Source organism: Myxine glutinosa, chromosome 9 (assembly GCF_964187855.1).
Source record: "Myxine glutinosa chromosome 9, kmMyxGlut1.1, whole genome shotgun sequence".
Lineage (NCBI taxonomy): Eukaryota > Metazoa > Chordata > Myxini > Myxiniformes > Myxinidae > Myxine > Myxine glutinosa.
This window is the reverse complement of record NC_136269.1, coordinates 82,371,936-82,391,776: the sequence shown is the minus strand read 5'-3', so window position 1 is coordinate 82,391,776 and position 19,841 is coordinate 82,371,936. Positions and strand designations below refer to the sequence as shown.

The 19,841-nt window shown below is 46.8% G+C and overlaps 1 long non-coding RNA gene across 1 annotated transcript in view; it reads left to right on the top strand.

The window, feature by feature from the left end:
- Positions 1–19,841, top strand: part of LOC137434679 (uncharacterized) — a 276,381-nt gene that overhangs the window by 84,158 nt on the left and 172,382 nt on the right. The window lies entirely within an intron of this gene.

Here is a 19,841-nt window from a genome sequence, read left to right as displayed (position 1 = left end):
TTTATCACTTAAAGAATGGCAACCTGAGATACTAAATATGTTTATTGTAACGGATTTGAGAATCCTGTGTTTTTTTTGTATAAATATCACCCTCTAAGTAAATGTCATGATTTGTGTAAATACCTCCATAATCGTAAAGGTCAAAGGTCGTCCCCTTAGTTAATTCATCGCATACACCTAGCCAATCTTAGAACCTCTAAATAGTTATTCTCTTATTCTATGTAGTTTAAGGCTCTGTTGCCCAGTAATTGACACTCCATTGCACCGAATCAAATAAGGATAGCTCCCCTTCAATAATTACATTTCCCAGCCAAACTCTCCCTCTCTGGGTAAAGCAGCTTGACAAGCGTGGGGTGCGCGCCCCCTCAACTGGCCTGGCTTTGGAAGCGGCGTTCGCTGCTATGATGAATATGTGCTCCGTGCTCTGTTTGAACAGGAAGGGCGGGGTTGCCGGGAAGAGGCAAGCCCAGGGCGCACCATGAGAGGCGGGGCTGTTCAGCCCCATGCCCAAATAAGGATACAAGCCCGTGGCTCGCCACGAGGGGCGGGCTGTTCAGCCCCATGCCCAAATAAGGATACCAGCCCGTGGCTCGCCACGAGGGGCGCGCTGTTCGTCTCCATGCCCAAATAAGGTAGCAAGATCGTGGCATTGCCATATAAGGTCACGAAACAGAGCACGGGGGAGGGCGGTACCCAAACAGACGAGGGCGTGTCACACCCGCGCTTGAGATATGAGATATGTGTGTGACAAATCGCGCAGGAGGGAGGAGAGATACAGCAAGAGATACAGCAGGGTGGTGCCAAGAGAGACCAAGAGAGAGCCCGAGGCATGTCGAGGCAAGAACCAGCCCTGCCGCGTGCAACGAACGAGATACGTGTGCCGCCGCCGCCTTGCGCTCGCTTCCAGCCCAGAGAGGACCTGCTTGCTGTGCGCCCTGCCAAACCTTCCAGCCTTGTGGTCCCACCTTCCTCTCCCTCCAGCCAATCCAATCTGCAATTCCCCATTCGTGTACGTGAGTTTGATTTGTGTGTCTTGTCCTGGGGTTTAAGTAAGTCTGTATAAGCTAATAATTGCACTGTGTCTTCTGATCCTTCCATTTCCCTGTATATTACTTTGGTTGCTTTTCTTCCTTTAGTCTTGTATAATAATAATAAATCCTGTTCTTCCTACCTTGCCTTCTATCCTTCACATCCGTTCGTCCTTGTCTTTTCCATCATTGAATACCTGTGGCACGATTTGGCCAACGTTCAGAATTGGGTCTAGTTCTGTTAATGGTTCGAGCCGCGGCTGCCATCCGCTCGGCAATTAACATCTTGTCCGCGGTCTCGAACGAGGTTGCCCACCTGTCTCTCTGGAGGGAGCTGGGCAGCTTCAGGACTCACGTCGGTCAGTCACAAACAAGGGGCTTAATCCCCCCTTCTTAAGGGGAAAAGGGGCCGACGTCGAGATCTGTAATAAATGGTGTCAGGAGCGAGATTCGGACCCGAAGTGCGCTTAACGCACTCAAATCATGAGTGGTACAAAATGTTTATTATTTAACATCCTAAATTTAAAATCGTGCCATGGATAGTCAAGGTGATCGGGTGCCGGTGGGGGGAGAGTTAGAAGGGGGGGGGGGGGGTAGAGTCGACCCAGGACCCCAGGGAAATGTATATGGGGGAGAAAGAGGAGGAGAGCAATGGTGATCTGGTTGCAGGGGTATCAGGTGCACAAAATGGCGGTGCTTCACACGTGGTCGCGGCAGCCGAGCCCGAGAAGCCGGAGTACATGAGAGTGTTTATGATGCAAATAATTGCCAAATTAGACACCCAAAAAGAAGAGACGAGGGCTCAGGGTGAGCAATTAGAAAATCGAATGGGGCAGCACATGGGAAACCAAATTGTAGGATTGGAAAACAGAATGGGGGAGCGATTGGGAAGCCAAATCGGGGGGCTCGACGGCAGAATCAGGGGGCTAGGAAGCAAAATGGAGCGAATCGTTAAAGTTGGGGATAGAATGGGTGACCGCATACAAAAATGTGGGGAGAGCGCACGAAAATGTGGGGAGACCATGGATCGCATGTCGGGCGAGAGGGTCCCAAGGGTGCACGACGAGGTAAAGCGGGTCGAGGAGCACTGGTTGAGCAAGGCGGAGGAAAGCGCGGGTAAAATGTCGGGTATAGAGATCGCGACCCGGGGTATGGGGCAGCCGGCGACCGCTGAAGTAGAAGGAATTTTAATAAAGCCAGCGGTCGTTAAAGAAAAAGAAATAGTTAAAATCGGGCTTGTCGAGATGGCAGAATTAAAAGAGCACCAGTTGGAGGGAGAAATGGATTGTGCATAAAGTCTAAGCTCACATCCTGATGCCGTATTTGCTAATCCTTATAAAGATTTGCAGGTGCGCGTGGAGAAAAGGATCCCAAAGGTGAGTCGTGCTGTGTATGGCGCTAAGAGGTTTTTCGGCAAAGTGTTTGGCGCGAAGAGAATTGTCGCGCGATTGGGATCGCGAAAGCACCCGGGCGTTAGTGGAAGGTCCTTTGTGTGCTGTGATAAAGCGAATGGCACGCATGTAAGCATGTAAGGAAAAAGTGTGCGTCAAAGAGTGAGCGTGTTACAAAGTGTGGGAGTGATACCGAGTGCGAGAGCGAATGCACGTCAGAGGGTCTGTGTGAAACAGAGTGTACGGAGTGTGACACGGAGAGTAAGGTGGTGGTGGAACGGGTGCGAGAATGCACGCTTGGAATGGTTGAGAGTGTGCGAGAACGCACACCTGAGTTGGTTGTGGCGTGGGTGTGGGAGAGCCCATTGAAGCGCGTGAGTGGGTGGATGCAAGAGTGCACCCCCATGAGTGGTACGGAGTAAGTACCGAGGGAGAGTGTGCAAGACGGTGTGCGAGGTGTGTTAAGGAAGTGTGCGAACGGCGAGTGTGCGCGAGAGGTGTGGTGTGTAACAGGGAGTGCGGTGGTGGAATGGACGGAGTGTGTGGGATGCACTGGAGGCGCCGGAACGCCGGGCTTGGTAAGTATAAAACGGTTCGCATATGCGAGTGAAGCATCGACGTTGACTGGGGCAGCTTGTAGGGCGATGGATAGCGTGCGCGGTGCGCTTTGTTGGATGCGAGGCCCGGCATGGGTCAGTGTTGCGTCGCTTCTCTTCGAAGTGTCGTTGCCGATTCGGGCTTGGCCCCACCCTGCACGTTCGAGTCCGGGCCTTGACGGGCAAGGCGACCGGTCCGGTTCAGGGACAGGTTGGAGGAAGCGGAACGGTGCCCCCTGGTGGCGGGGACGGGGTTCCGACCGGGCGAGATTGAGCCATCGGGCCGGAGGCCGCAAGGATCCGCGCCGAGATGGTGCGTGGAATCTCGGCCCGACCAAACCGCCTCCCTTGAACCGAATGCCAGACGGATTCAACCTGCAGGCGACCAAACCACCCGAATTAATTGCTCGGCTGTGCGAAGCCGAGTTTTAATGATGTGACGACGCACCGAGGCTCAAATATAGCGGACTGTGATGATGATCGTGTTTTGAATTCGAAATTATGGGATAGGGGATTTGTGATTGGTTGAAATTTGATGGCAAAATTGATAGTGGGAGATGCCCGATGTGGTGGGATGGCAACTCTGCCATCCCTCACAAACGGGGCACATGAGCGCTAGCTATGGGGTTTGGCAGCGTAAGCTCGCCGAGGGAGGGTTAGGATAATGTATAGGGATCTAGAGAAGATGACCATAGGTAACGGTAGATTTAAGTAGCGACATTGGACAGGTAGTCTGGGACATAGAGAGGTTAGAATGGATTATAATAACGAGGGAGCGCAATAGTATAAGGGGCGACTGGGAAGCGCAAGTTTGAGAGGGGAGTAGTTAGATCAGATGATGCCGTGTGTTTGAGAATTGAAAGTGTATTCGGAAGTGTATTGTGAAAGGTGTGAGGTGATTGTGAGTTGTATTGAGCGTGGGAGTGTATGAAGCAGTGCATGAGGAACAATTGTGGTTGTGCATTGTATGGAGTGATTGAAGGAGCCTGGGAGGAAGGAGGGTGCAGGAAGCACCAGGTGTGATTGCACAGGTGTGCAAGTGAACACGTGTATGGAGCAGTGTATGACTGAGTAATGGTGATTGAGTGTTGTGTTGAGCAAATGGTCCTGGAGGAAGGAGTGTACAGGAAGCACCAGGTGTGATGGCACAGGTGTACAAATACAGGTGTATGGAGAATGGTTGTGTGGAATACATGGAGTATGGAATATATGGAGTATGGAATGGATGGTGTGGAGTGAGTATGGTGGAAACTGTGGAGTGGAGTGGATGGTGCGAAGGTGTTTATGGGGAGGATGGACCCCATCACGAATACCCGGGGAGGGTAGTGTAAGAGTTAGGTAGAGGGAGTAGGTAAATTGTGGTTGGATATTGGCATCTGTGGTGCGTGTGGAAGAATGGTGTTTGGATGGGTGCATTAGTGTCATGGAAATGGCTGGGTGTGTGGCCTGTTCGTGTGTGTAGTTAAATGGGCACTCCGCCACTGTTAGGATGTCGGCCAGGTGAGGCCGCAGGTGGGCTCTGGGAGCCGTTAGAGTTGTGGATGGGGCCCGAGGATCCAGAGGACGGACCCGGGTAGCCCAGTGCCAGAGAGGGCACCGAGTGGGGAGAGCGCCAGAGGGCCTTCCCCAGGAAGATAGGTAAGGGTAAGGAGCAGGTAAGCTCGGAGGCAACTGCAGTGGTGGAGGTGTGCAGGTAGGTGGACCTGCTGGGAGAGCCACACGACCCAGTCCTGAAATTGTGCAAAGGCACAGGGAGTTGAATCGGGGGAGTGAGACCCCAAATCGATGAAGCACCACAGTTTGGTCAATGGGAATTTGGTTCTTAAAACCGCATAGAGTAAGTTGGCCAATGGATTGGCAGGGAAAGACCCCGGGTAGTGTAAAGTGTGTTAATGCCATTTAAGAGGATAGTTAGGATTGAAATCTCCTTGCACCATCTGCATCCACTTACCTGAGGTAACGACGGTGCTCCACACCATGCCATGGTTTGTTGTTGTTATTTTTTTTGTGCAAAATGTTTGGATTGTGAGACGCATCATGACGTGGGTGTGACATTGTGCTGATGTTCCATCTCTCCCTCCTTATGAGGATTGATGATGAATTGCGGATGGCAAATTTTGGATTAGTGGGATTGTGACGAATTTGGCATAGGGGAGATATGGGGAAGACGTGACGGTAGTGACGAATTGGTAAGGGTGTAGATTTTTGTACATACGGGGGTAAGGGGCAAGGGTAGAACCGGTGACGGGTGGGGTGACGCACGATAGGGACGAGCTTTTCTCTGCTCGGTCTCCAGGCGCACCTCACCTTGAATTGCCTTCATTGATGTGTACCCTTGTGACCTTACCCCTCGCTCACCTGTCATCTCTGTCTTCCTTCCCCAACCGAGGACCGTGCTCTCTGGGCACTGAGGGGAGCGTGCGGGGGGCCGTGTCTGTGAGCCCAAAACTCTCGCAACCACAGCTGCCTGCATCCACGCACCACTTATGGACCACAGTCTGTGGCCAAGCACCACTTATGGACCCCACGGGTTGGGGCATGGCCCCTCTGCTGGGACCGGCCACGATGGCCCAAGAAGATCACAAATAATTGAAAGACAACATCAGGAAGAACAACGGCCAGCCGAGGGAGCCGAAGAACAAGACCACCAGTGTTGTTTTTATTTGAACTGTGATGACTGTGCACTGATTGGTGCTTTATGGTGCTTTGGTGTTTTGGTGCTCTTTTTTGGTGCTGGTGCGTCGATGCAGTGCATGCTGTCTCCTCCCCTCCCACAGGAATTTCTTTTTGTTTCCCTAAAAGAAAAATCACAGGTCCTGTGTTGCGTTTTGTAAATAGTCCAATTAACGTCACTTGTAAATAATGCTCCCCACCGTTCATGTTTAGTTTGAAAATAATTCTGCAATTCGGTTATCCTGTGGGCGTGCATCTGTGAGGTAGGGTGCAATGCAGCAGAGGGACATACTTATTTGTGTTTTAAAATTGTCGCACTCAGGGTCAGGTTAATTGTAGAGGGAATTACACCTACGTGCCACATTAAGCTAATTTTTTATAGGCCCGGGATGTGCCTCAAGGAAGGAGGGTGCAGTGTAACGGATTTGAGAATCCTGTGTTTTTTTGTATAAATATCACCCTCTAAGTAAATGTCATGATTTGTGTAAATACCTCCATAATCGTAAAGGTCAAAGGTTGTCCCCTTAGTTAATTAATCGCATACACCTAGCCAATCTTAGAACCTCTAAATAGTTATTCTCTTATTCTATGTAGTTTAAGGCTCTGTTGCCCAGTAATTGACACTCCATTGCACCGAATCAAATAAGGATAGCTCCCCTTAAATAATTACATTTCCCAGCCAAACTCTCCCTCTCTGGGTAAAGCAGCTTGACAAGCGTGAGGTGCGCGCCCCCTCAACTGGCCTGGCTTTGGAAGCGGCGTTCGCTGCTATGATGAATATGTGCTCCGTGCTCTGTTTGGACAGGAAGGGCGGGGTCGCCGGGAAGAGGCAAGCCCAGGGCGTGCCACGAGGGGCGGGTTGTTCAGCCCCATGCCCAAATAAGGATACAAGCCCGTGGCTCGCCACGAGGGGTGGGCTGTTCAGCCCCATGCCCAAATAAGGATACCAGCCCGTGGCTCGCCACGAGGGGCGCGCTGTTCGACTCCATGCCCAAATAAGGTAGCAAGATCGTGGCATTGCCATATAAGGTCACAAAACAGAGCATGGGGGAGGGCGGTACCCAAACAGACGAGGGCGTGTCACACCCGCGCTTGAGATATGAGATATGCGTGCGACAAGTCGCGCAGGAGGAGGAGAGATACAGCAAGAGATACAGCAGGGTGGTGCCAAGAGAGACCAAGAGAGAGCCCGAGGCGTGTCGAGGCAAGAACCAGCCCTGCCACGTGCAACGAACGAGATACGTGTGCCGCCGCCGCCTTGCTCACTTCCAGCCCAGAGAGGACCTGCTTGCTGTGCGCCCTGCCAAACCTTCCAGCCTTGTGGTCCCACCTTCCTCTCCCTCCAGCCAATCCAATCTGCAATTCCCCATTCGTGTACGTGAGTTTGATTTGTGTGTCTTGTCCTGGGGTTTAAGTAAGTCTGTATAAGCTAATAATTGCACTGTGTCTTCTGATCCTTCCATTTCCCTGTATATTACTTTGATTGCTTTTCTTCCTTTAGTCTTGTATAATAATAATAAATCCTGTTTTTCCTACCTTGCCTTCTTTCCTTCACATCCGTTCATCCTTGTCTTTTCCATCATTGAATACCTGTGGCACGATTTGGCCAACGTTCAGAATCGGGTCTAGTTATGTTAATGGTTCGAGCCGCGGGCTGCCATCCGCTCGGCAATTAACATCTTGTCCGCGGTCTCGAACGAGGTTACCCACCTGTCTCTCTGGAGGGAGCTGGGCAGCTTCAGGACTCACGTTGGTCAGTCACAAACAAGGGGCTTAATCCCCCCTTCTTAGGGGGAAAAGGGGCCGACGTCGAGATCCATTACAATATGTTCCAATCGAGTAAGCGAGATGATAAGGTTGGTCAGAACAACCCGGTTGGTGTTCACATCTGCAGTGGCTACACATGCATGACGTCACGCATATGTTAACCCTTTGAGTACGGGATTTTTTTTTGATATAAATACCCCCGGTACGGGTTTAATTTGGCATTTTGGTACGGGAATGCAACCACGTACTGACGATCTATTTATAGATATAGTCGATGACGTGTAGTAACGTCATCCGTACACAAAACGTTTTCGCGGGTTGCGGCACTGGACGTCATCCGTACTCAAAGGGTTAAAGACACCGCTTGTTGTCTGTGGCGTGACCTAAACAATGCGCAGCACAGTCTTGATAGTCCACAGCTATGCTAGAGCCTGCAGAAGGAGTTGAGTGCAAATACACACACACACACACACACACACACAAAAAAAACAACAGACAACACTCCAGGTGACATGTCAGCAGTCGATTTTTCAATGCAACAAGACGGATGCATCAAGTGCGGGCGTTGAGTGGGAGGACGGCAGAGGGCAGCCAAAATTGCTCAGGGACGCTCTTGCAGTTCAACCCACAAAGCTTTGCAGCCTCGATATTGCTTAGTGTTCCGTTAGCTGCTTTACGTCCTCAGCATCGGTGTTCTTATGTTGTGTACATGGTGCCACTTGATTTCCTTTTTTCCGCCATTCGGAGGCTTCTGTGTACATCATCAGCCAGGCCACCTCGCTTTGGTTGTCATTTCAGATGAAAATGTATTCCTTCAGCTTCAGCCCCACAAACGCTTTCTGCACGAGTTTGAGAGAGAGCGGAATTCTGTGATTTTGTACTGCCTTTTGCGATGTGAGAATTATTCATTTCCTCCGCGCCGCTTTGGAGGATCACTTTTTCACGTTATCTTTTTCTGTTAACAGTACTGAAGTGTAAATTGATTATGAAATGACCGGTCACCGTAAATGCTCTTGGCCTACATTGTATCAAATTTGTTGTTCCGCATATTCCATTCGCTATACCTAGACTCTACTGTACAACCGACTGGTGTATCTGGAGCTGTAGACCGTAAGAGAGGCATTGACCCTTCTTCACTATTGTCCCTTGTCCCTTGATAATTGAGCGTTCCGATTCTGCCCTCAAGTCCAACTGCTTTGCATGTGTTGCGCCGTCTGAGTAACGCGGTCTTGGTTGTAATGGCCGATTGACCATATCATCAATGGCATTTGTCGTTACCTCCGCTACCAAAGGTGGGTACAGGTTATGTTTTTTTACCACTGTCTGTTTGTCTGTGAACCTGATATCTCAAAAGGTTGCGGACGGCTTCGGACAAAATTTGGTGGAGAGGATGGGTATGTGACATGGACGAATTGATTAGATTTTGGTTTCTGGATCCGAAAATGTTTCAAGTGATTCTTCATTATTGAGGAATAGGGCAAAAATATATACAGTATAGCACGGTATCTCAAAAAGTTGTGGACCAATTTGGACGAAACTTGGTGGACAGGTTGCGTGTGTGGCAAGGAAGAATTTATTTAATTTTGGTGACTATTCGAATCCGGATCCGGAGCAGAGAATTTTTTTTCAATGATTGTTGACGAATGAGTGATGGGGCTAAAACCGATTATGCAGCACGATATCTCAAAACGTTCGGGACGGATTCGGAGGAAACTTTGTTTACAGATTGTGTGTTTGTGACAAGGACAAATCGATTCAAATTTTGGTGAACATACAAATCCGGATACGAGAATTGTTTAATTTACAAGTGATTCTGCACCATCGAGTAATAGGGCCAAATCGATATATAGCATGATACTTTCAAAAAGTCATGGACGACTTATGACAAAACTAGGTGGATGAGTTGTGTAGGTGACAAGAACAAGAAGAAGAACCACCTCTAGAGGCCATTTTTCCCCGCAGAGCAGGGGATGGCCTTTTTCGGGCACCGTGGTCCCCTTTTTGAAGCAACGTTTTATGGCCGGATGCCCTTCCTGCCGCCAACCCTGTTAGTCGCCTCTTGCGACACACAGGGAATTACCAGTGAGCTGGTACTCAATTTGCCGACCTCGGAAGGATGACAGGCTGAGTCAACCCCCCTGGCGTTAATTCAGCGATCGACCGGGATTCAAGCCCATGATCCTAGGATCCCAAGCCAGCACCTTAACCGCTAAGCCAACGCCAGGCTCAGGTGACTAGAACAAGCCGATTAGATATTAGTTAAGGTCCGAATCCAGATCCAGCCTATCAGCAGGATACAAACCATAAACTGCTCAGCCTGGCGGAGGTACTGTATGCTCTCTACAGAGTGCTGTTCTAGTTCTGGTGTGTATTGACATCTATGTTTTCAACCTTGAAGAATGTCTCTGCCCTGTCTTTGGTACTAGCCTAGAAAGGGTGGGAGAGGGAGGGCATAGTTTAAGGCCCTGATTTCATGTAAGTTGTGTTCACAGAAGTGCCATCAACAATAGGAAAATGCACAAGTTATGATGACTTAGTTATTATTTGTTATGATCTATACTCAAAATTTTAAAAAATAAACTAGTCTACTTATTGGCCTATGTATGGATGCAAAATGTGCTAGAAAATGTTATTTTTACAGCAGGAACCTTACCCACCCACAACTTCAGGTGTAGCTTACAAAAGTGTAATTGTACTTGTAGAAAACTTCACATGTACATGAAATTGTTAACATTCATTACAGCATTCATGATTCATTATCATTACAGAATTTTCTGGATGATACGAATAATTAAATAACATTTCGGACAATCTCTTGTGGAAACTTCCTTATTATTGTGAATCATCTGGACCAGATTTGCCAGCTGAATGGCTGCTTGACCCTGCCAACTCTGTCATAAGAGCTTGCAACTGAGAAACCTCCCAGAAAACTATTATAGCTTTCAGAATTTGTAGGTTTTGGTGCTGTTATTGCCACTATTGTGTATGGAAAGAACAAAAGGGTGTGTTTTCAGACAAAGGAATCAAAGTATTATCCATCGAGCATGAAATACTTGGACCATCACAATAAGCCTCTTTCGACATGGCGTATTAGTGAAGGTCAGAGCATATTTCAGCCTGCAGTATTAAGGTCAAGTCCATGATGTTGCTGAAGGTCCACACAGTTTGATTTGAATAATCAATCTGTGATCTTTGTTTGTTCTCGCATCAAAACTTACATAATTGGCTGATTGGTGGTATTATTTGTTTGGGAAAGAAATGTGCAAGGCCCAGCTACTCGAGCGGCTGTAAGCGCTCTGGACTCCCCTCCTGTACCCCCTCCCTCCCCAGCCCCTCCCACACACACCCCACACAAAAGAGGATGACTGCTCTTCCTTGCTCTTGGGGGCCTGGATCCCACTTCTGCCACCAGAGGGTGCTGCGTACAACCTGGCATCCGAAGGTGTGCATCGTCCTTTATCACTCCTACATAGCAGAACGCAATGGTGGGCTGGTTCATGGAGCAATGTTGGTGACCAACATGAATATACAATTATATGCATGTCATTAACTTGCATAGTATGTTCTGATGTACATCTCCTTATTTTACCTGTTCGAGAACACCGCCAGACATCTGCGAAATGTGGTAAAAATAATCGGATGGAATACCTCTACGATGTAAAACAGCAGCAGCTTGATGGGAACTGAATGCACAGGCGAATCACAGATCAAAACAGACTCAATGGCTTCAGATTAAGATCGAGCTCACAAAGGAATGAATAGCAAACATCATTCCAGTTGTAAATCCAGGGTCACTGCTCACCTCCACTCACTCGTTCCTCTTTTCCCCACCTGTGTAATCAACTTCCACATTCTCTTCAATCTCATTCTTCCCTCCAGGTCTTCAAGACAGCTGTTAACCACCCCCTTCCAGCCCACCTCCTAAATTTTCAGTTTTCCTTTCTTGAGAGTTTGAGGCATTATTCACCTTGTGTCCTCCCAACCTCCTCATTCTTCCCCACATCCCTTATTTGTTCAAGTCTGCCTCTATTTTGTCCCTCAACCCTGCAGTTGGAGTGTTCCTCTCTCTCTCTCTCTCTCTCTCTCTTTCTCTCTCTCTCTCTCCCTCTCCCTCTCTCTCTCCCTCTCCCTCTCCCTCTCCCTCTATTGTTCTGTTTCATCCTGATCCATTCTGTGTTCTAGCTCCTCCATAATCCTTGACTTCTGTATTCAAAAATAAATAAATAGAGATGCCACAAACGAAAGGTTTGTAGTTATGCAGGAACTACAATTGCTACTTTTATAAAAGCCACATGGCATTCATGTGTGTCAAATTTCCACTGAGATAATATTGTCTAGTGCTCTTGATGTTCCACTATTTGCTCATCAGGCTGACAGCGTATCCAGAGGTATGCACATTTGCCCCAAGTGTCTAGCCTGAGTTGGAATGTCAGCCCAGCTTTCAACTGCCATCCCGGGGCTTCACATGCAGGACGATTAATCAATGTGTGTGTCCTCCCTGAATGGACGCTAAACTGGGTGCCGCATCTGTCGACATTAGTTGGTGGACCTTAAAAATCTGAAAGTGTCCTTTGTGAGGAGTAGGCGAACTATCGCTCCCACTATTAACAAATTCCTGCCCTGACCGACTGCTGGAAAGACGATGGAAAACCACCCAGTATAACCTGTGCCGATAAACGACTCCGGCATCATCGATACTATGTCAGGAGTATGGTACACCTCTTCATCATTTGCTGATCAAATACACGACTTCCAAAATGATGTATGAATGCCAAATGTGGCCTTTTGAACATGCGCAGTGTGCGTTTTCAGTGCCTTTTTTTTTCTTCTTTTTTTTTGTATACAAGATCGAGTCTCTTGTAAGAGCTAACATTAATCACAAAAATACAAACTGACACATAAAACATAAGATAAAGGGAGTGGGAGACAAGATGGGGAGAGAAAGGGAATCGCACAAGTACAACATTTGAGAGCAGGGACATCGGGAGATCTGTGGGAGGGAGAGGGCTTGGGGGGAGGAGGCACGGGAAGGGCGGTGGGGAGGGGGTGCGAGAGGTATAAAACACATGGACACTGCTAGGACTTCCAGGAAAGAAGTCGGAATTTCAAAAAAAGTGGATCTGGGGTGAATTAACGGGGGTAGAAAAGATCAAGGTTTTGGATGGGGGAAGATAAGAGATGGTGGTGAACAGCTGTTTAAAATAGGAGTGGGATTGAAGAGAGTGAGGGAGTTTGTTCCAGAGGCGGGAGAAAAGAGGCATGAAAGAGTGAAGGTGAATAGAGAGTCTTGATTTTGGCAGTTTAATCATAAGAGGGTTCCAGGCAGATCTTGTGCGACCTGTAGGATTGTTTGGGGGGCAGAGCACAGACAGAGCTGGGAGAGCTAGGCCGGAGAGGAGTCGGTAGAAGACAGAAAGACCACCAACCTGCCTTCGGTGAGTGATTGAAAGGCCCTCGGAGTTAGCTTCATCGCGAGAGATTCCAATTATTCTGAAAGCTTTGGTTTCAACAGTGTGAAGCGGACCTAGGTGTGAGGAAGGGGCACCAGCCCACTCTTCTTGAGGACTTGGTTCTGCTTGCAAGGCACTTTTAACCTGCATTGCTAGCACAAAGTCTACAATTCAAATCGTCTTTTAAACATAATTTTCAGGATTTAGACGAAAGAGTGGCAATTTCATGACGGTTATCCATAATTGTTCTGTTTCTGAATGCAAATCAGACTCGTGGAAATAAGGTAAATACGAGAAATATCCATGGATGAGGAGTCTGGTTTCTATCATTTCATTCCTGCTGGTACAAGTGATCAGCGGCAGTGGACATAACACTGCACACAGACGGATGCTTCTCCTTTTACCAAAATATGCAAAAATCTAGTATCATTTCTCTTGTGTCCCCGGAACAAAACAAACAAGACCAAAAGTCGAACAGCGGCGTAGCCAGGTTTTTTTGATACTTTAGTTGAAGAGGATAGTATGAGTTAAGGTGTGGATACCAGTTACCAGTTAGCAAATAATGTAAGTATTCAATTATTTGAAGTACTCTAAGTCTCCAATGTGCTGTCACCATGGAAGTGAAGAGATTGCATTGAGACACTGGTTTATTCCATATATTGGTCAGTTAGTCAACACTATCAAAGTGACCTCAGCACGATCCCGACAAACCACTGCAGTCAGAGTGCAAATCCTGCCACCAACCTCCCTGAGAGAGGACCCAGTAGGCTATGAGCCAGACCCCCCAAATTGACCGGTCGGTACCATACAGATGGAGTAAGGCTCATTGTGATTTTTAGCAAGATATATGTCCCTAGATATGAAAAAAAAGTGATAGCAGTGTATAACTCTCGGCCATCTCTGTGTTATCACCCGAAATATTATTATATGCCCGCTTCGCTTCGCCAAAAAATGTGATATTTGCTAAAATTGGAATAAATATGTTTTTAAGGACCACAGAGTGCCAATAATTTGCATACTGGATGCCAACTAATATAGTAATAGAAATATAGAACATTTGTGGGGGTTATTTATCAAATTTTTGATACAATGACAAAAAATATTGTTGCGGATATGAGGACTGTATATTATTTTTGATTGTGTGAATTATTATTATTGTTTATTCTGTGCCTCCTGCCTCCGGAGCTGTGTAAAGGTCAAAGGGCATCCCATAATTAGTCCATAAAGCATCCACACCACAGCCAATCATAGAATACCCCTGTTCAATAGTTATATCTTATTATGTGTTTTAGGGTAAGGCTGTGTCTCCCATTAATTGAAATACTCCATTGCACCAGTGAAAGAGATAGATTCCCTTCATTCCCACTCCCAACACTTCCATTCCCCCCTTTTCGTCAATTGCAATTCGCATTGCCAACTGCATGTTGGGCGGTTTTCCCTTCATCCGCCATTGACCACGAGGCAGGGTTGGGGAAGAAAGGCGGGTCCCCACCTCGTCATAGAGGGGAGGAGTGAGTCAGCCCCACTCAACCAACCACGAACAAGGGGTTGGACTTGGAGAGGGTGTGGAGAGAAACATCGAGGAGGTTCTCGAAGGTTGAGGGGCGGGGCCTATATAACCCGCAGGCAGGACGTGTCCAAGGCAGATGAGCTTTGACGGGATGAGCTACGACAAGAGCGGAGTGTGTGGTTTTTTTGGTCAGAGCTGGGTTGGTCGTCAGTGGTGGTCATTGTTTGCGTAGAGTGGAGGGGTTGCGTTGAGTTGTCGGTGGTGAGGAAGAGTTGGACTAAGCAAGAGAGAAAGTGTCCTGGAGTTAGTAAGAGAGAGAACCCGTCACGCGAGAGAACCCGTCACGCCAGACCCCCCACCAGCAGCGTTGGCTTGGCTCCACCAAGCAGCTCCGACCCGCTACCCCGCGCACACGACAGGATCAGTGGCATCGGCGGCCGTCGAGGTCCAGCCCGACGTCCCGTGCGGGATCAAACTCCAGCCAGCTCCGGGCCTTCCTCCAGCCACCCACCTCCTGTCATTCCTGCCTGCAATTTCCATCCATTTGCGTACGTGAGTTTGTTTTGTTCGTGCTGTCCTGGGTAGTAACAATAAGTCTGTATAAGCTAAAGATTGCACTGTGTCACCTGCGTCTCATGTCCCTGTAAATAAACGTGACTGCTTGCTTCCTACTTATATGTGTAAATAATAAATCCAATTACTCTTCTGTACGTCTTCTCGTCTTATTCCTTTTCCTCTTTGCATTCGGTCGTTTTAGAGTTTTCCAGATTGGGCAGCTGCGGTGCGATACGGCCAAAGTTTGGGTGGAATCGGGTTCTAGTCGGGGAATAACTGTTCGGTCGCGGTCATACCAACCGCTCGGTCAAAATAACATCTTAACCGCGTCCGCAACAATATGTTAAATTTAGTGAAAAAGTGGTCGAAATCGCTTCGAGTTCAGAATTCACATTGTACATTTTTGTCAGTATTTCAAAAATGAAAACTCCCAGAGTAACATTTGACTCTGTCTGGCCACTCATAACATTTGTCTGGCCACTCTGCCATAAAGCCCAGATCGGTGGAGTGTTGCAGTGATGGTTGTCCTGGAGGTTTCTCCCATCTCCACACAGGATCTCTGGAGCTCAGCCAGAGTGACCATCTGGATCTTGGTCACCTCTCTTACCAAGACCCTTCTCCCCCGATTGCTCAGTTTGGCCAGTCATATGTATATATACACACTACTGGTCAAAAGTTTTGGAACACCTCAATTTTTCCAGTTTCTATTGAAATTTAAGCAATTCAAGTCCAGTGAATAACCTGAAATTGTACAAAGGTAAGCAGTAAACTGCTTGATGTAAAAAAAAAAGAAAAAAAAAGTTTAGGTTCGCAAAAACGGGAAAATAATGTAAATTGCACAGTTATATTGTAAAAAAAAGATCTTCTTCAGGGAACAAGTAATGGGTTAACAACTTACAGCTGTTCTGCAGCAATGTAAGTAAATGAAGCCTTGAAAGTTGATGCAAACAATTCCGACAGGTGTCCCAACCTCTGCTGATTACTTGATTACAAAACCCCTGTCGGTATAAAAGCAGTATTGGAACAGACTGTTATTACACCCTCTGAAGCATTATTTGGACAATATCGCACTGCAGGAAGTTGTATATTGCTGTCATGAATGAATGAATGAATGATCGTTTTAAGGCCATTTTCCCTGCGAGAGCAGGGGTTAGCCTTGCGGGCCCCATGACAATCAGTCAATCATGGTTCCCTGTTTGAGGCAATGTTTTTATGGCGGATGCCCTTCCTGACGCCAACCCTTGGTCATGCTCTTACGATGCGCAGGGATACGGTGTACCTATTCTAAACCAGGGTACACACCGGGATCATTAATCCCAGCAAGCTGGTACTCAATTTGCCGACCTCGGAAGGATGACAGGCTGAGTCAACCCCCCTGGTGTTAATTCAGCGATCGACCGGGATTCGAACCCACGATCCTAGGATCCCAAGCCAGCACCCTGACCGCTAAGCCAACACCAGGCTTGTGGCGAGATGGCGAGATGGCGAGATGGCGAGATATATGGAAGTCATATATATATATATATGTCATAATGGCGAGAAAAAGGCAATTAACAAAGGAAGACAGACAGACCATGATAACCCATAAAAGTGTCGGTCTTTCCTTTAGAGAAAGTGCAAAGAAAGCCAAGGTGTCAGTGAGTACAGTTTCCTACACCATCAAAAAGCACTTGGAAACTGGATGAAACTCTGACAGGAAGAGGTCTGGCAGACCCAAAGCCACAACAGAATCAGAAGACAAGTTTCTGAGAGTCAACAGCTTGCGTGATAGGCGGCTCACAGGACAACAGCTTCAAGCACAGCTTAACACTGGTCGAAGTAAGCAAGTCTCAGTTTCAACTGTGAAGAGAAGACTTTGAGCTGCAGGTTTTACAAGTCGAGTGGCAGTGAGAAAGCCATTGATAAGATGGCAAAATAAGAAAAAGAGGCTTGCCTCGGCCATGAAGCACCGCCAGTGGACTACTGAAGACTGGAAGAAGGTCTTCTGGACCGATGAATCAAAATTTGAAATCTTTGGTTCATCACGCAGGGTTTTTGTATGCCGTCAAGTCGGCGAAAGGATGGTTCCTCAGTATGTGACACCAACTGTCAAACATGGAGAAGGAAGCGTGATGGTCTGCGGCTCTTTTGCTGGATCCAGAGTCGGCGACTTGCACAGAGTGACTGGCACCCTGAACCAAAAGGGCTACCACAGCATTTTGCAGCGCCATGCAATACCCTCTGGTATACGCCTAGTTGGTCAGGGGTTCATCCTACAGCAAGATAATGACCCTAAACACACCTCCAGGCTATGTCAAAACTACCTTCGAGGAATAGAACAAGACGGTAAGCTTCAAATCATGGAATGGCCAGCACAGCCTCCAGACTTAAACCCCTTCGAGCTGGTTTGAAATGAACTGGACAGAAGGGTGAAAGCAAAGCAACCTACAAGTGCAACACATTTGTGGGAAATTCTGCAACAGTCTTGGGAAAAACTTCCCGAACCATATTTGATTTCCATTGTAGAAAGAATGCCACAAGTGTGTTCGGCGGTTATATCTGCAAAAGGTGGCTACATTGCTGAGTGAAAATTTTAAATAAAATTTTGTTAAACAAAATGATTCGATGATTTCTTTTTTTATCTCCAATTGTTTATTTGTTCTATGCTTAATTTCAGAGTACATTTAGACATTAAACTGCGTAAATTTCAATAAAAACGAGAGAAATGGTGGCGTCCTAAAACTTTTGACTGGTAGTGTATATACATATATGTATAAATATGTATATGTATGTATATGTATATGTATATGTATATATATACAGTCACGTGAAAAAGTAAGTACACCCCATGTAAAGATTTGTCTTTTTCAACACATTTCAACATACAGCTATTTGATCTTCATTTCAACAATATTGATAGATAAAGGTGATATAATATAACAAATATCATGAAACATTTACATTTTGTAGTCCATTGTATAATTTAAATAGACATGAATGCAAATTTCGCATGTGGAAAAAGTAAGTACACCCTTGGCTCTAATAGGTGGTATTGCCCCCTTTGGCAGAAACAACCTCAAGTCGGCGTTTCTTATAACTGTCTACCAGTCTCTGACATCGACTGGGAGAAATTTTTGCCCACTCCTCCATGCAGAATTATTTCAGCTGTGCGATATTTGAGGGGTTTCTTGCATGCACAGCTCGTTTCAAATCCCCCCACAACATCTCGATGGGATTTAGATCCCGGCTTTGACTTGGCCATTCCAGAACCCTCCATTTCTTTCTTTTCAGTCATTCCTTGGTGGATTTACTGGTATGTTTAGGGTCATTGTCATGTTGCAAGGTTCACCTTTGGTTGAGCTTCAACTTTCCGACAGATGGCCTCACATTATCCTCAAGCACCCTCTGGTAAAATGAAGAATTCATAGTGGATTCTATGATGGTGAGCTGCCCAGGCCCTGATGCAGCAAAGCTGCCCCAAACCATAATATTTCCACCACCATGCTTTACAGTTGGTATCAGGTTCTTGTGGTCAAATGCTGTCTTTGGTTTTCGCCAAACATGTCTTCTGGTACTGTGGCCAAATAGCTCTACCTTTGACTCATCTGACATTGTTCCAGAAGTGCTGGTCTTTGCCTTGGTGTTCATTGGCAAACTTTAGTCCATGTTATTTCTGGACAGCAAAGGTTTCCTGGCACACCTCCCATGTAGATCAAATTTGTGCAGCTTCTTTCTAATGGTAGACTCGTGCCCTTCGACATCAGCAGTGGCAAGAGCTACCTGTAGGTCCCGTGATGACATTCTGGGGTTCTTCGAGACTTCTTTCAGCATCTTGCGGTCTGCTCTCGGGCTGAACTTGCTGGGGCGGCCTGGCCTGAACAAGTTGGCAGTTGTTTGGAATCTTCTCCACTTGCCGGACAGTCGAATGATTGATTTAAAATTGTTTGGAGATCTTTTTAATCCCTTCCCAGACTCGTAGGCATCTATAACCTTCTTTCTGAAGGCCTCAGAGAACTCTTTTGATCTAGCCTTGGTGACGCCACACACTTCAACAACAAAGACCAAACCAAACTAAATGTCTGAGGTTTAAATAAGAAAGGTTCCTCCAAGATCCTCTCTAACGATGTTCTAATCATTTGCACCTGAGCTGGTGCACCTGATTCTAATTTTCGGTATTTGAAGTAGTGATGAATGTAGGGGTGTACTTACTTTTTCCACATGCGAAATTTGCATTTATGTTTATTTAAATTATACAATGGACTACAAAATGTAAATGTTTCATGATATTTGTTATATTATATCACCTTTATCTCTCAATATTGTTGAAATGAAGATCAAATAGCTGTATGTTGAAATATGTTGAAAAAGTCAAAACTTTACATGGGGTGTACTTACTTTTTAACGTGACTGTATATATATGTATGTACGTATGTTGGAGGAGGTATATATATATATATATATATATATATGTGTGTGTGTATGTACGTACTCAGGATGACTCTTCAGCACCACCCTGACACACACCACTGTGTGTGCTCTGGAAGGAAGTGTTCTTAGGGCTGCTGGAGTGCAAACACTGCCACCAGCTTTGAGAGAGGACCCAGTACCCTGGTACTCACTTCGCCGACCTTGGAAGGATGACAGGCTGAGTCAACCCCAGACCGGAAGAGAGACGGTTTGGAATCTGAGAGGCCACTGATCCCTCTGCGATGTGAGAGCAACAGGCTGTGTTATTTTGTACGCAACTCCTCTCTGAACAACTTCAAACCAAATGATAAATAATTTATCCTCTTTGACTTATCATCTTCGATGCACCTGATCCCATCGTACCTCAGAAACCAAGGAGCATTGATCCAAGTATATTATTTGGTTGGAGGAGGTCTATGAAAGGG